Source organism: Odontesthes bonariensis, chromosome 10, assembly GCF_027942865.1.
Source record: "Odontesthes bonariensis isolate fOdoBon6 chromosome 10, fOdoBon6.hap1, whole genome shotgun sequence".
Lineage (NCBI taxonomy): Eukaryota > Metazoa > Chordata > Actinopteri > Atheriniformes > Atherinopsidae > Odontesthes > Odontesthes bonariensis.
The window spans coordinates 34,821,559-34,834,624 of record NC_134515.1 but is presented as its reverse complement, the minus strand read 5'-3'; positions in this window follow the sequence as shown (position 1 = coordinate 34,834,624).

The following is a 13,066-nucleotide window of genomic DNA, read 5'->3' as shown; positions in this document are numbered from 1 at the left end:
CAGGAGGGAAACACCCCACTCAATGTCCAATCCAGGGATTGGACACTGAGATGGTGGAGAACTACAAATTCCTGGGTGTTCACCTCAACAATAAACTGGACTGGACTGATCACACACAAGCCCTCTACAAGAAGGGTCAGAGTCGCCTCCACCTGCTGAGGAGACTGAGGTCCTTTGGTGTGTGCAGGACTCTCCTCAGGACTTTCTATTGCTCTTTTTCCATTGCCGAGCTAGCCCTACTCTACTCGGTTCGATATAGCGCGACACTACACGGCACGGCACGGCACCAGTACCATTTCCTTTTCCACACAAACCGTGACCTGGAAGTGGGCGGAGTCGGCCCGGTCACCACTAACGTGACGTCGGTTTCAGGCGACTACAAAGTGTCACGCCGCGGTTAGTCAAAAGTAAACACAACGATGGAGTGTAATGTGTAATGCAGTTGACAATTCATATTGTTTAGTTAAACCAAGCTCTTTATTAAAAAAGACAGTTCAAAAGTAAACAGCAGGAGTAGTCTCAGATACAGGCGTCGACACCAGTGTTGGTGCCGGTGGAATGCAGATAGCAGCTGTTGCCTCAAGTGCAGATTGCGATGCCAGTGTCGGTTCTGAAGCCTGCGGGATTGGAGGATCTTCGCTGACCTCAGCAACCGAACACTCATCGGTTGCACAAACCGAGTCTTAAGGGAAAAAAATTAAAAGTGTGAACATACGAAACGCATACACGTAAACCGCATAGGTGAGACACTGTGCTAGCCTTGCAAAACAGCGTTGTTTGCTAGCTCACTCAGAACAACTTACATGAGACACCTGTGTAACTTTTTACACAAGTTAAAGACTGAACATGTATTTGTTACGATATAAAACATGCATTTGTTAAGATATAAGCGTTGCACCAAGGGGATAAGAACAACACTTACCATTTTCCATCGCCTCCAACAAAGACGTCGCCGTATCCACGCCACTCTCCTTGCCCCGGTTTGCCGGGCGGTGCCCGTAAATGCCGTCCATTTGGTTGAACCACTTCCATGTCTTTCAGTTTGACCCACTCCGGCTGTTGTGGTCCTTTACCTGCCGGTAATCACTCTTCAGCTTGTCTCGGCACTGCTGAAAATTCCGGTGATAGCCATGGTTAGCCATCAGCTTGGCTATCTCCTGGAACACCTTCTCATTTCGTGTTGCTCCGTCCAGTTCCTTCTGTATGCGGTCCTCGGCCACCACACACAGAAAGGTCTGCACCTCGCTCATCGTCCATGGGATGGCTTTCCTTCTCTGGTCTTCCATATTCGTAGTTCTGTTTATTCTCTGTTGCTCTCGCAGGTGTGTTTTCATACATGACGGGTGATTATTTAAAGCTCCCCAAGCTTCGTGGCGTGTATGACGTAATTTCACCTGACCAATCAGTGGACAGCACTGATCACGTGACGTTTTAGTATCGGCTAGTACCAACTAGACCCACCTCTGAAGCAGGTACTAGCCGGTACTAAAAATCGTAACGGGTCCCACCTTCAACCCGCAATGGAAAAGCTCCCAATCAGGGTAGAGTCGTACCGTGTAGAGCCGTACCGTTACAAAAATGTTCAATGGAAAAGGGGCATATGACTCTGTGGTAGCTTCAGCAATTTTCTATGCTGTGGTCTGCTGGAGAGGTGGCAGTACGGACAGAGACAGAGGGAGACTGAACAAACTGATCAGGAGAGCGAGCTCTGTCCTGGACTGTCCCCTGGGTGTGAGGAGGATGTTAGCTAAGCTGACATCCATCATGGACAACTCCTCTCACCCCCTCCATGACACTGTGGGGTCCCTGTACAGCTCCTTCAGCAGCAGACTTTTACATCCACGGTGCAAGAAGGAGAGGTTCCGCAGGTTCTTCATCCCGGCAGCTGTCAGACTTTACAACACATGCACACACTGATCATGTTGTTGCCTTTCCCATGATAATCACATAGAGATTTTTCTTTACCCATATTATTTATATTTTATTCATTTCAACTTCACAATGTGCAATATTATTTATACTAGGTCACTTTTTAGTACTTACTTTTTTACTTAATGTTTTTCTCTTTTTTAATTTTTTGTTTCATGTCTGTTGTTGCTGCTGTGACAAGCGAATTTCCCCGTTGTGGGATAAATAAAGTACATCTAAAGGTAATGTCCCCCACCACTGCTGTGTCATCTGCAAACTTGACAATAAGGCAGCTCTGATGTTTTGCTGAGCAGTAATATGTCATTAGGGTGAACAGGAAGGGTCATGTTTTGTTTCGTCACAGTTTAGTTTTGGTATCCGGCTCAGCCGCGATTTATGTTGGGCTTCTCTTTGTGGAAATAAACCAAGTTTTGTTTTTTGAAGTATCTACATCTGTATCCTTCCACGCCTCGCACCCAGGGGCGTCGAGAGACCTGGTCATTCGGGGCTTCAGCCCCGAATCTCCGGGGTTCAGACCCGAATCTCTCTGGACTGACATAGAGACCAATAAAAGAAGCGGGAGAGTATTTATTTTATGTTTGCATCGGTAAAGTTTAATGTTCCTGTTGCACTTGAATGCACCGCACAGTTCGTATGACCCCACGTGGGGAGTGCCTCAACAGCCAATCAGGGGCTACGCAGGCCACGTTCAGCCTCTCAGCTCGGAGGTGAACTGCAGGTGCGCGATTTTTACGTTATTTTCTGACCTTAACCAGAGAAGTAAAGCGCAGCTACTTGTGAAAAGGACAGAAAAAGGAGAAAAATCCCGAGTTACACTGAAAGAAAGTCAGAGCACATACCGATTGGAAGTCCGGAGACAAGTACGTCGGTAAGACGAGTCAGTTATCAAAATAAAGGCTTGTTAACGCTTACCGTCGTCCATGCTAATGCTAGCTCTGTGTCTAACAGGCTAACACTCACCTGTCATCTGTAGAGCCGCTGCAAGCTCCGATATCGGCGTACTTTGAAATACAGAGAGCAACGGTGAGAAACTTGTCTTTTTAGCTGCTCTGAGGCTATTTTTCTGTTGTTTCTCGGTGTGCTAAAGAAAGTTGTGGTGATATAAAAGTCTATGAGAGTGAACTGAGGTCAGGCATGCAAACTTGCCACCTTTCGGCGAAATTCGCCGTTTTGAAATCAAAATGGGTCATTCTTCTGAATCGCGTAGATCCGAGGAGAAAAAAAAATGGGGGGGAGGGGGGGGTGAGCATGTCAACTAGCGAGTGGAACTGTGAACCTCAAAACAACACTAGACCTATCACCGCCGCTCTCTTCTCGTGACAACAAATGACTGACAAGAGTGGCGTGTGAGAGAAGCACTATCACCAATCAGAAGTGAGGAGGGCGAACCCCTATTCACCCCCACCCCCCCACCCCCACCCCGACCCCACACGGTGGAAATTGCGACAAGGACAGGTAGGGATTAATGTTTACAGTTGTTAACTTTGACGCTAAAATGCTACAATTTGACTGATGTCCTGAAATAGTCTTCATAACGAATTGTGTCGTTAGATCAATTAATGTGCTTTTAATAGTGTCTTTAATACAAGTGTCAGCTAAATGTCTTGATAACAGACTTGAAATAGTCTACAATTCCTCGATATTTCACCGCCTCACAGAACGCTGTTTGTGTTAGTGCTACTCGAGGTAACTGTAGAGTGGCTAACTAGCGCCTTCCACACAAGTTCAGGGCTTTGCTAATACTTTTAGCCTACGTCAATGGAGACCTTAATTGTCGCCGGACTTGGCTTTTTAACGAGGTATGCCCCTTTATAATACCCTCCGATAATCACGGAAAGGGAACATTTTGCCCATTTGAGGAGGTCGTTTCATTCGTCGTGAGTTTATCAATGCAGAGTCCGGAGAGCTCTGCCACAGGTCGTATTTGAGAGTGCGACCCCCATCCCCTCGCTGTTCGCCCACACCCCCGTTGATGATGACAGCCTACAGGTGCACTCGTGTTCATCCAGTATGATGCACCATCAATCGAAGTTAAAAGGGGCACAATGTAGGATTACGTAGTGCTCGTGGCATGCATGTCTCAAAACTTACACTGTCATGAAAAAATGCCGTTTAACCCTTTGATGCGCAACATATGCACACCCCCTCTAATGCACAACATGGGTCAAAAATGACCCGCATTCATTTCCAAGGTAATTTCATGCTGGCTGAGTTTCTCTTTGTTCTATCTTTTGAAATCAATTTAATTTATGATTGAATATACCAAGTATTCTTTAAATATCTTGTTTTTGATCACCACTGATCATTATTTTCATTTTTACTTTCATACTTTATAAGCAAAAGTAGTTTTTATATTACTACATCGAATTTACACACATGGGTCAAAAATGACCCATTCATCCAAGTGTGACATAAAATAAAGTAACTTAATACTATTTAACTCTTTTCAAGTAGTTACTTTAGTAGTGAGTGGGGCCAAACAATTATTTAGTATTTGCAACATGTTTGTCATTTTTTCACACGTACATACTGTCAGGTTTTTGGGGTGGCAAAGCAGGTGGACCCACATGCAGACACTGCAGGCTGAACAAAGCGTCTTTAATATAACCAAAAAGGGTTATAGGCAAGATCCAAAAACAGAAAATGGAAGAACAAGGCAAATAGGGAAAACATGACTATGACTTTGACTATGACGACTACAATACAAATACAACTACCAGACAAGGACCAGAACGGTAAGACTTACTTTGGAAGACTAATGACGCAACAACAAAATAAATAACTTAAATACAAAGGAGAAGAAGAACAGGTGAAGAGAGGGAGGAGAAACCCTAAGTGAGGGGAGTGAGCAGAACATGGATTGGTGGGGAAAACACCAGGAGGCAGGGATGAACAAACAATACAACAAGACAGAGGTGTGAGCAATCAAAAACGAGCAGGAAAAAGACAAAGACAGTAAGTGAATTTGGAACAGAACACAAGAGGACAACCACTAGAAAAATAAAACAGGAACTAAATAACAGAACCAAGACAGGAAATAACATAACCATGATAACAGATAACACATAACACATAACCCTACCCTAACCCTAACCCTAACTAAAATAAAATATGTCAACAGCTAGCTAATAATAATTATTTGTAACTTTCTGACAATGTACTCACTCTCAAGGTAACCTAAACCTAATCATCATATAATGTAATGTAATGTTATCTTTCACTACTGTCATCAAGAAATCTCTAAAGTAATATTAGTATAATTGAAAAACAAAACTTAGTGTACTTAGATGTCTGATGGGAGCTGTGCTGAGCTGTGAAATGGTAAATGCATGCGGGTCCTGTATGACCCATGTGTGTAAACTGGATGTAGAATTACAAAAGCTGTGCTTCTTCATAAAGTAAGAGAGGAAAATAAAAATAAAGATTTGTGCTGAACAAAACAAAGATAATTACTGCATACTTGGAATAGAAAATGATTAATGATTAATTTATTTCAGAGATATATCATAGAAACCCTCAGCCATACATGAAGTAACATAGAAAATGAATGCGGGTCATTTTTGACCCATGTTGCGCATTAGAGGGGTAGTGATACAAAAAGGGTTTTTATTCAAAAAGTAAGAAAGGAAAAAATAAAATAAGGATGCATGATGATTAAAAACAAGTTACTTGAGGAATACCTTGAATATTGAATGATAAAGTTAATTTATTGCAAAGATATGGAAAATTTTAACTCAGCCGGGTCACTTTTGACCCATGTTGCGCGTCAAAGGGTTAACTAAGCTTGCCGCGAGAATGTTTTTCATGTTAGAGTGCCAGCTGTCGATACAAATTTGTCTCTGGCGGTACGTCAAGTGAATTGCTGATATAAGTTTTTCCCGTGGAGCTCGTTTGGCTCGGCATGCCAAACGTTCACTTTAATGGTTTAATGACAGCGGACCGCGAAAGTGGTCGGGAGAGTTATCGTTCAGGCTATTACTAAGCATAGGCTGTCTTGGGGCAGTAATTAATTAAACTTTTAATCCTACATACTTGTAGTATCCATTTAAGGACCATGGGACTAACTTTTTCGTTAAATTTAATGTAATTAAATGTATGATACTACAGTTAAATGTTTTTGAAGACCTGTGATGTTATATATCAAACACATAATAGTACAGTAAATGCAATTGATAGGCCTACTGTACCTATAAATTCATCTTTTATGCTGCACAGCTGTTCTCTACTTAATGCAAATGGGACATAATATATATTTTGTATAATTTACAACTTAATGCGTCTCATGTTTCCGCTTTTCCGCGCGTGCCGTGTGTCCGTGTACCCTTGTCACCTTTTTCACCCCTTACCAGTTTGCATGCCTGTGAGGTTGTTAATGGTGTGATATTTTGGAACTTGTGTGTATTGAGTCTTTTATTTTATGCCGATATATATATAGACATATATTTAAGGGGAAGTTGTTTTGTTTTCCTAATGCCAATTTAAAAGGAAAAAGAAAGCAATTTGATGTCATGATGAATGTAAAAGAATATTTCGCTATAATCGGACCATTAAAAATTGTTTTCATGTCTGGGCTACAGCCCCGAATGTTTGCTCAAGCTACAGACGCCCCTGGTCGCACCCATACTTACCTGACAGTTTGGGAGTGAGCTACTTCTGTCATCCAGCTCCATCAGTGCTTGTTCATATTTGCACCCAACAGAATGCAAGCAGTCATGAGAAACACTGCTATAGACTGAAGCAGGCAGTGTGGTTGGCATATATGCCCCTTTTCCACCGAACATTTTGTACCAGTACAGCTCTACACGGTACGACTCTACCCTGATTGGGAGCTTTTCCACCGCGGGTTGAAGGTGGGACCCGTTACGATTTTTACCTGCTTCAGAGGTGGGTCTAGTCGGTACTAGCCGATACTAAAACGTCACGTGATCAGTGCTGTCAACTGATAGGTCAGGTGAAATTACGTCATACACGCCACGAAGCTCGGGGAGCTTTAAATAATCACCCGCCATGCATGAAAACACACCTGCGAGAGCAACAGAGAGTAAACAGAACTACGAATATGGAAGACCAGAGAAGGAAAGCCAACCCATGGACAGTGAGCGAGGTGCAGGTATTGCCTCAGTTTCCTTTCTTTTTCAAGTGTATTTCGTCTCGCCTCTTCTTCTCTTCGCCTGAAACCGACGTCACGTTAGTGGTGAACGGGCCGACTCCGCCCACTTCCAGGTCACGGTTTGGGTGGAAAAGGAAATGGTACTGGTGCCGTGTCGTGTCGTGTAGTGTAGTGTCGCGCTATATCGAACCGAGTAGAGTAGGGCTAGCTTGGCGGTGGAAAAGGGGCATTAGTCTTCAACCTTGAGTTTTCCCAGGCAAGATGGTTTTGGTCAACCTGGTAGGGTAGCAGGTTATGGATCTGGAAGGCTGTTTATTAGCCAGGTGTGGCGTAATCACAGCCACTGCGGGTTCCTTCAGCTGGAAAGTACGACTGAGATCTTGATGACGGTATAATGCTTTATTTTATTCACTCTTTCAGTGATCCTCTCAGCACGACCTCCCTCCTGCGCTTCCTGCGCTGTCTGCCGGCTTGCTCTCCTCCTCTCTCCTGGTTCCAGCACGCTACTGAGTTTATAAAGGAGAGTGATTAGACAAGTGGATGCTGGTGTACTAATCACTCACCTGGTGCTGCTCCCCTGAGCTCTCTCCACACCTCTCTCCTGCAGCTGATGCACCACGCCCCCTCCACATACCTCCACCGCCCGACTTAGGCCGGGGAGCCGCCCGGCCTAGCCCCCCCCCCCCCTCCCCCTCATGCGAGCGGGAGAGGAAGTAGGCCACAGCCATCTGGGCCCCCGGCCTATGGATCACCTTGAACTTGAAGGGTTGAAGCGCAAGATACCAACGGGTGATCCGCGCGTTGGCATCCTTCATGCGGTGGCATCCTTCATGCGGTGGAGCCACTGGAGGGGGGCATGGTCCGAGCAGAAGGTGAGTGGGCGCCCCAGCAGGTAGTAACGCAGAGCGCCGACTGCCCACCAGATGGCCAGGCACTCCCTCTCCACCGTGCTGTACCTGGTCTCCCTCTCCGAGAGTTTCCGGCTGATGTACAGCACCGGGCGGTCGACACCCTGCACCTGCTGGGACAGAACGGCCCCCAACCCCCTGCCCGACGCATCAGTCTGCAGGACAAATGGGAGAGAAAAGTTAGGTGTGTGGAGAAGAGGCTCCCCGCAGAGGGCCTGCTTTACCCTCTCAAGCGACACCTGGCACTGCTCCGTCCACTGGACCGGATCTCAGGCACCCTTTCGGGTGAGGTCAGTCAAGGGGCTGGTCAGCTCCGCGAAGTTGGGAATAAACCTCCGGTAATATCCGGCCAGCCCCAAGAACCGCCTCACCTCCTTTTTTGTCTTGGGCCTTGGGCAGGCTGCAATCGCTGCTGTCTTGTCGACCTGTCCGCCGCCCAAGTGGTACCCCAAATACCGTACCTCCCTCCGTCCAACTGCACACTTCTTCGGGTTGGCCGTGAGCCCCGCCTGCCTCAGTGACTCGAGCACCGCGGCCACCTGCCGCACATGCTCCGCCCAGCTGTTGCTGTGGATGATAACATCGTCCAGATAAGCGGCAGCATATGCAGCATGCGGCCGCAGCACCCGGTCCATGAGACGTTGGAATGTGGTTGGGGCCCCGAACAACCCGAACGGAAGTGTGACAAATTGGTACAACCCGTACGGAGTGGAGAAGGCCGTTTTTTCCTTGGACTCTGGAGACAAGGGAATCTGCCAGTAACCCTTGGTCAAATCCAGCGTCGTGAAAAAGCGAGCAGTGCCCAGGCGATCCAGGAGCTCGTCGACCCGGGGCATAGGATAGGCATCAAACCGTGAAACGGCATTCACCTTGCGATAATCCACACAGAACCGGAGAGACCCATCCTTCTTGACCACAAGAAGGATGGGGCTACTCCAGGCACTGTGGGACTCCTCTATTACTCCCATTTCCAACATGGCTTTCAATTCTGCCTGAACCACTTTTCTCTTGTGTTCAGGTAACCGATAGGGCCGTGAACGCACCGTCACGCCCGGGTGAGTCTCAACCTGTTGTTGAATAAGGCTTGTGCGTCCTGGCAGGGGGGAAAACACATCAGCAAAATGCTGCTGCAACTGGGCTATGTCTGCTCCCTGGGACGGTGAGAGGTGGCCTTCACAAAGGAGCGAGGCTGGATTGGTTGATTTTGGTACCTCAGGCCCCAACTCATCCCTCTCTTCAATTGTCATCGCCAAGGAAACAGTCTCCGCCTCCCTCCATGCTTTCAGAAGGTTGAGGTGATAAATCTGTGTTGCACCTCCCCTGTCAGATCGCACAAGCTCATAATCAACGTCACCCACTCGCCGTGTGACCACAAATGGCCCTTGCCACTTGGCGAGTAATTTTGAGCTGGAAGATGGGAGCAATACAAGCACTTTATCTCCCGGTGCAAATTGTCTTAACCGAGATCTTCTGTTATACAGCCGCTGCTGACGTTCCTGGGCCTGGAGCAAATTCTCACGTGACAACTGCCCTAGTGTGTGAAGTTTTGCTCTCAGGTCCAGGACGTACTGAACTTCGTTTTTACTGGGGCTCGGACCTTCCTCACAGCTTTCTTTAACCAGGTCCAAAACCCCGCGTGGTTTTCTGCCAAACAGCAGTTCAAAGGGAGAAAATCCCGTGGAGGCCTGGGGTACCTCACGCACTGCAAACAGCACAGGATCTAGCCACCTGTCCCATTTACCACTATCCCCGTGCACAAACTTACGGATCATGGACTTCAAAGTCTTATTCAGGCGCTCAACGAGGCCGTCAGTTTGAGGGTGGTAAATACTCGTTCGAATTGACTTGATGCCCAATAATCCGTACAGTTCTCTCAGTGTTCGTGACATAAATACTCCCCGTGCATGCATCACTTCCGCGTTCGGTGTAAGGATGGTACAATATTTCCGGTCGCTTAGCGGAAGTGCCGGTGTTATGTTTGTTATGGCTGAGTCCATGAAATTCACAAGGTGCCTCTTGGAGTTACCGAAGCTTACTGTCAACGATGTGCGTCGTATCGTCAGAGGATCAAGTACAACACCGCAGAGTAAACTGGAAAAGGGTTTCAAGTTTTACGTTTCTTCGTACCTCTGCAATTTTGAAGGCAAGTCACTGACGCTAATTCTAGCTAACGTTAGCCTGAGGTGACAGCCTAACGGTAGTGAAGTGAAGTTGTTTTTTGGCCAGGAACCTTCCTGGTTCAGTTTAACCACGTTACTAGAAATGCTATATGTTTTTACTCTATACTAAATACTATGTTTTTAAAATGTTTGTATTTCTGATGGAAGTATCAGGAAAAAATAAGGCGAACGAGATAACAGTGAGGGCCCACTGCTACAGATCTATGAAGAAAACAGATACGCCACACCAGCTGAGAGAAGGCCTGGTTAAAATGACACGTTCAAAGTTCTGTTCAGTGTCACAAAGTTCTGTTGAACATGTTCAAAAGTTGGTTCAACACAAGTTCTACCCTTTTTACCCTTGCTCTTCTTTCACATAAACTGAATAGCTGAGTGGGAATCATTAGCAGGCTATCTGTAAACAAATGTTTGTTATACAGTTCGAGCTGTTAGCATCCGCCTCTAGGGCTCAAAAGGGCGGTGATGGCATAGCGGTTAAGACACATGCCTTTCAGACCTAGTACCCTGGAGAGGGGTTCAAATCCCAGCTGATACCGTTGTGCCCTTGAGCAAGGCACTTAACCCTAAGTTACTAATTGATCATTGACAATTGTAAGTCGCTTTGGATAAAAGCGTCTGCTAAATGCATAAATGTAAAAGCAGAAAATAGTCCACCTCAGCTATTCTTTAAACTGCATGTTTTAACTTGAATCTGTCCTGTCATCTTGACCGTTTAGTTCATAGTTTTCCAGAAACATGAGCTTGCAAAGTCAACTATTGGATTTGAACTTAGTAGCCTAGTTCATGCACAACACTGTACAAGAGAAAGATAGTGTAGCCAAGTGGTGTAAGAGTGATGCAGAACAGCACAAAGGTTCCATGAGACAGTAGACAAGTTGCTTACACCACTAACAACATGACAGGACAGGTTTTACTCCTATTGCCATTGCTGGAGACAGTCTTTTCAAAATATTCAATTTTGACTCTTTGCATTTCAGATGACATGTGATTCAAAGCCTGTTGTGCTGATCAACAGCAACTGCTCTTGTGTGGCTGGTTGTGGAATCTGCAACCACTTAGTTGCATTGCTTTTCCAGACTGCTCATTATTCCGAATGTGGCATGTCCGTTGTCCCTCCTGTCCTTTCATGCACAGAGACGGAACAGAAGTGGTATAAACCACGAACAATGGTTTGTCTCAGTTCAGCATCTAATGTTTGATCACTTTTTACAGTCACTTTACTAACACCACCTTTTAAATAAATAGGGGGTGAAGCCTGGACCCGTGGATGCAATGGTTGTCCTAAAGCCCAAACCAGGCACTACTACAACCAGTGGAGTTAGGTATGTAGCACCAAATTTAATAGGCAGACTACAGTGTGTTTTAAAAATAAATGCTTTTCATAATGACAATGTAATTCTATCATTGCTGTTGCTGAAGACCCTGCTCTCATCACAATCTGTTTTATTTTACTTCTTTCTACTTCGATGACATTATGTTATTCATAATCAGTTGTGCAGGTAAACAGATTACAATGTGTAAAAATAAATGTTGATTTCTGTTATTTCAGATCTACACTTTACAAGGGCTACAGCGGTGAGCTCCCACACCCAGCCACCCTCAATCCTGGACCCGCCTACGCTGGAATGAAAGCAGAATCTCTTCCCCTCATCTGCACAATGAACATCTCAGCTGACAAGCCACTTGTGGACTCCATGTTTGGGAAGGTACAAGCTGGTAGTGTACTGTCCTATCAACAATCACCATCTCCATCAGACAGTGTTGTAATACATGATGATGCACCCTCATTTCCAAGTGTGCCACTAGAAGGTTACCATCTAAACCCAACAGAATATTCATTTGTGCCAACACACCAAGAACAGCTACACCTGAGTTCACTTCCTGTGACCTTGTCACAGTCACATCTCATTGAGGAGGCAACAAGATGCCAAAGTGCTACACCTGAGTGGCATTCACTCAGGAGAGAGAGAGTGACTGCCTCCCATTTCAGAGAGGTGAGCCACGTTAGAGGTCCGGAGCCTGCAGAAAACCTGGCAGAAAGGTTAATCCGAGGGACACGACAAACGGCACACATGAAGAGGGGACTAGAAATGGAAACGGGGGCTTGAAAGGACTATGCCGTTCTAAAAAACCTGAACTTGACCAAGTGTGGGCTGGTGGTTCATCCAGATGCACCTTGGCTGGGTGCGTCGCCTGATGGGCTTGTATATGATCCGCCTGAACGTCCATCATTTGGGCTTGTTGAAATGAAATGCCCAAATGCACAAAGCTATGTTGACTGCAAATTCTTAAAAGTTGCACAGGGCGTACACAAATTGAAGGAGAGCCATTGTTATTATTGGCAAGTCCAGGGCCAGCTATTGATCACCGGCATGCAATGGTGTGATTTTGTTATCTGTGCCCAAGATGACATTTTTGTGCAGCGCATATACAGAGATAGCGATGTGTTAAAAGAGATGAAAAAGAGGTGTGACATGTTTTTCTTTAACACTTACATGGCAAAATACCTCTCCATGCACAAGTAATTGAAAACCATAATGAAAACATGAACTGAAACAATGAAATAAAACAAGTATTCTATTTTGTCAAATGTATTACTATTGTGTTCCTTTTATTTTTTACATATACAGTAAAATCTTTAAAATATATACATATATACACAATTTTAACATAAAAGTGAAAATGTTATATACAATTAATCAGTCACACTGTACCTTAACATCACAGTTTATATTTACAGTGCAGTGCATGACCTAAAAGGGTCATCAGATTAGCAATTGCTTGCCCAGGCTTTCACCAAGGGACCATTTTGATAGTTAACCAAAAGACAGGCAACAGTAAAAAGTTGGTTTATGCTGCCTGTGATTGAAAGGGGGATCACTGTGCTGAATATTTTATGTTCTTTGACCCTGCGAATCACACGCTCAACATGGACTCTA